This window comes from Cololabis saira, chromosome 18 (genome assembly GCF_033807715.1).
Source record: "Cololabis saira isolate AMF1-May2022 chromosome 18, fColSai1.1, whole genome shotgun sequence".
NCBI lineage: Eukaryota > Metazoa > Chordata > Actinopteri > Beloniformes > Belonidae > Cololabis > Cololabis saira.
Window position 1 is genome coordinate 3,279,892 of NC_084604.1, and position 5,000 is coordinate 3,284,891.

Genomic DNA, 5,000 nt, shown 5'->3' on the forward strand with positions numbered 1-5,000 from the left:
TGAAATATCTGAAAGAAGAGCATGACATGAAAATGAGAATTCTACAGGTCGAATTGGATATGAAATTAGAAGAGAGAGTTGTTCAAAGAAAGATGCATGAGATAGCTATGTAATGTAATGAAATATGTTATGAAAATAAATGTTTTCTCACTTGACAAGAGTGTGAGTATTGTAGTCACCACAACCTACATTTTAGAACAGCCTTGGTTGAGTTTCTCATTTAATTTTTCAGCACACTATTTATATATGTTGTACACAACAAACACTATTAAGGCAAAAACAAGCCATAATCTATACATCCCATGGTTAAATGTATCTTTTTTCTAACTGAAGTGCTGCAATGTGAAAGCAGCTCTGAGTGCAAGTCCTCGTTGGACTGGCATGGGCACATCTGGATCATTCTGGTCTTCCATTGGAGGGTCAGGACAATTATACTGCTTCAGGTAGTTGTGCAGCTTCAGGTAGTTGTGCAGCACAGCTGTAGCAATGATCACCTTGCAGCATCTTCTTGGCTCAAAACTAAGTGTATTGCGTAAACACTGGAATCGATTTTTCCACACTCCAAACATACGCTCGACCATCCCTCTAGTGCGAATATGAGCTCTGTTGTATCTTTGCTGCTCAGTTGTTGTGGGATGTGGCCAAGGTGTGAATAAATAGGAGCATATCCACTGTCACCAATTAGTATTCCGCTATGTTGCCCTCTCTTAAACTGAGCACACAATGAAGAGTTGTGAAAAATCCTTGAATCATGTATTGCTCCCTTCCAACGGGCAACAATGTTTGAAAAACCTAAATTGGGAGTGAATACAGCCTGAACATTGATGGAAAACGTGTTCTTACGGTTCCTGTACTCCTCAGCATCAGGAGTTGATGGACACTTGATTTCAACATGACATCCCTCTATACAGCCAATCACTCCTGGGAAGTTCCCATATTCGTAGAATCGCGATTTATAGTTGGTTTGCTCAGCAGCATCAGGGAACTTAATGTACAGATTTCTCAGTTCACAAATGGCACTGCAGACATTGTGAACTATTCTACACGCTGTTGCTTCACTGACACCACACAAATCAACAGTTTCACGATGAAAGGTTCCAGATGCCAAGAATCTCAAAGTGACCAGAACTTGGAGAGAACTGGGTACAGGCCTTCCTCTGGATGGCCTCTGTAGCCAATATTGGTCTTCATTTAGATATTCCAAATACTCCATGCTCCCAAACCATCTGTGCTCCCTTTCACAAACAGTACTAAACTGAAGTTAAACCTGCCTCTTTGCAGGATTAATATAAACTTCAATTTAGTCCTAGAGTAGCTCTAATCCACCCTCTAGCAATTGGCTTTGTTTAATCCAGAACAGACTAAATCTATGACTATTTTAAGATATGTCTGTGCAAGTGACTTAAAGTTAAGCCAGCTCAAACTGCATTTTAGTCTGAGACTAGGCTTAAGCCTTGTCTGTGAAACTGGGCCTTAAAGTCACAAAAATCTAAACCTTTAAAGCAGCACAACGTAACTTTCAGCTTTTCTGAGTTTGGCGGCATCTTTTGGACAAAAGCGGTAGTGTTTTACCAGAAAGAACACTACGTTTCCCATGAGCACCAGCGCGTACTGCCGGAAAACTCCTGTCCCGTCGCTGCATTTGTTTTGATGAGAGGAGACGGGACACTTTTCTGTTTCACCAAGTGAACAGACAGAACACAAAAAAAAAGATGTTTAACTGCTGGAAAGGAACTGGAATTTACCGGGATACCTTAAACAAGGAAGCCAGGGAGCGGTATATGGAGAAAATAATGATTATTAATTATTATTAATTATAATAATAATTAATCCCTACTGAAGAGCCATGTGTTTCAATAAATTTGTATAATAGTACAACATACACTACATGTTTTGTATCCCTCTTACTTCTCTTTTCTTTTTTTTTGACTGCTATATATTATTAATATATATATTTTTGTTTTCCTCGTGAGATTATTTTTTTCCTCTGCAGCTACAAATAAGAGTTAATATTTTTTCCTCAACAAACTAGTTTTATCTGAAGATTGGGTTTAATTGCACCGCAGAGAGTTGGCCAGCAACTGCGTTTAGCTGGAGAAGTGGGGAATAAAACCCGTGATCCGACCCGGTCTGTGTGAGTGTTTGTGGCTTAAGGCTGATTTATGGTTCTGCGTTAAATCGACGCAGAGCCTACGGCGTACGCTACGCGGCGACACGCACCGTACGTTGCGCGTCACCACGTACCCTACGCCGGGGCTCTGCGTCGATTTAACGCAGAACCATAATTCAGGCTTTACTGTGTGTTTGGTCGTTACAGCCCTGATCCAAGCGAGCCAACTCTCTTTCACTCTTTTACTTTGTTATATCAGATACTTGGCCTGCGTGGTTCAGCCTCCGAGCAGGAAACCGGTGAAAAGTTAAACCATTAGGATCTTTTCCCCACGTCTGTTATGTGGAGCTGCTGCAGCTACAACACAGCAACAGCTTCTGCGGAGCTCTGAGCTCCAAGCCCCGCCCATTTTCGTCTCGACTGCGAATCGGGAAGGAGGGGGAAGTGACGTATGCCGTAAAGCAGTCAAAGTCGTAACGATTTGTAGTCTTTTAGTGTGGCAGGGTTCCTACCATGCTCCTCAAAGTTACATAGTGCCAGTGAAGGAGATACAGACCCCTCAGACCATGACAGAGGTTCATTAAACCTGTTGGAAGTTGATGTACCATCACAATGACTCTGGAAATATGATATTAAGGTGGAAAAGTTACGTAGTGTCGCTTTAATGCAGAGCTGTCTCAGTTCAGGAGAGACCTTAGTGACGAATGTCTTCTCTAACCATCAAACTCAGAGAAATTGGTATGGCTTTTATCGCTCTATTATAATGTTTAACAGTACATTGAATTTTGTATTTTTTGCAAAAATCCTCAAACTGTAACACATTCCCAGTATCATCCAGAAAGTGTGCAATAGCCCAGACTCCTTTCGATTTCCAATCCTCTATATAAACAGATTTTCTACTGAGCAAAATGTACCTGTTGTTCCATACAGGTGTGTGGTGTAAAATGATGACTATAAATCAATTTCCAATAGAGAAGGACTTGCTGATGGAAAGCAGAGAGTTTAAGTGGTAATGAGCTATAATCAAAGTCACAGTGTAGAAGAAAGTCTATTCCACCCATTTTTGGGAAAATCATATTAGGAACAATAAACCAGAAGGAATGTCTATTTGTAAGGAAAGATTTTAACCATTTCAGTTTCAAGACACCATTGATAATATTGAAATCAATCACATTCAACATCATCATAGTTTTTTACCATGTCAATCTTTCTTATATATTGACATCTATTTCTCCATATGAACTTAAAATTAACTGTATTTATTGTTTTGATCATTCTTGTTGAGATGGGTAAGGAGGATGCCGGATAAATGAGTCTGGACAGACTATCCATTTTTGATAATAAGACTAAAATGTAAATATCCCTTTGCAGCCACCTGTTTAGAATTGACTTACACTTGTCCAAATTGTTCCAAATATTCATCTTTTCAATTACTGTTTTGTCCTTGGAGATAACAATCCCCAAATATATGACCTTCTGTTTTATCTTCATATTATACAGGGATTATAACCAAAGCAGTGTTATAATCTCCTACATCATCCAATGGTGTCATGTAAACTTGTTCATTGTTCTAATCTGCTACTGCTGCTACCGCTGCTACTAAATATTTAATCACTTTTCCAACTGTTGCTACTGCCCCCTATCGGTCACCGCTGGTATGACGCGCTCTCCTCGCGTACTACGTGAGCTACGTTGCCGTTGGTGGTGCATGCGAACGGACGCGAACGCAATCACCAACAGCAAGTATATCCCAGCTCTAAGAGTAAATCTAAAACAACACTGTTCCTGAGGCGTAGTCTGGCTGCCCAAACCAGTTCTGCTGCGGGTCCGAGTCTCTGCCGACTCACGTGTGGTTCCCCACATGCAGCCATTCCTACTGGTACGGAACGTACCGGACCAATAACAACAGGGAGATCCATCATAACAGCTTGTATCCACCAGTGTTTACTGTAAACCCGTTCACCAGCGTCCCTGGTCCTCCGGAGACATCCTGGATGTCTCAAGTTGATGCTAGTCAGGTTGTAGCTCCGCCTACGTCACGATACATTTCTCTGATTGGTTAGGCGTCTATCCTACATGTCCAGAGACGGTCTTGTATTTCTCCTCATGCTTCGGTTTCAACCCCTCAAAACAGGGAGAGAGGACCCAGACTAATTACCGTAATGATCCAGGTGAAGGTCGAGGGATTGACATACGTCCAGCACCTCCACCTATTCTCCCTCCTTAGAAAAGGTGCTTTGACCTGTATATAATGGTGGGCCCCGTGATTTTATTCCATCCATCCATCCATCCATCCATCCATCCATCCATCCATCCATCCATCCATCCATCCATCCATCCATCCATCCATCCATCCATCCATCCATCCATCCATCCATCCATCCATCCATCCATCCATCCATCCATCCATCCATCCATCCATCCATCGTCCGCCGCTTATCCATTCCCGGGTCGCGGGGGCAGCAGTCTCAACAGAGATGCCCAGACTTCCTTCATCCCAGACACTTCCTCCAGCTCTTCCTCCAGCTCTTCCTCCATCTCTCCCTCCAGCTCTTCCTCCATCTCTTCCTCCAGCTCTTCCTCCATCTCTTCCTCCAGCTCTTCCTCCAGCTCTTCCTCCAGCTCTTCCTCCAGCTCTTCCTCCATCTCTTCCTCCAGCTCTTCCTCCAGCTCTTCCTCCATCTCTTCCTCCATCTCTTCCTCCAGCTCTTCCTCCATCTCTTCCTCCATCTCTTCCTCCAGCTCTTCCTCCATCTCTTCCTCCAGCTCTTCCTCCATCTCTTCCTCCAGCTCTTCCTCCATCTCTTCCTCCAGCTCTTCCTCCAGCTCTTCCTCCATCTCTTCCTCCAGCTCTTCCTCCAGCTCTTCCTCCAGCTCTTCCTCCAGCTCT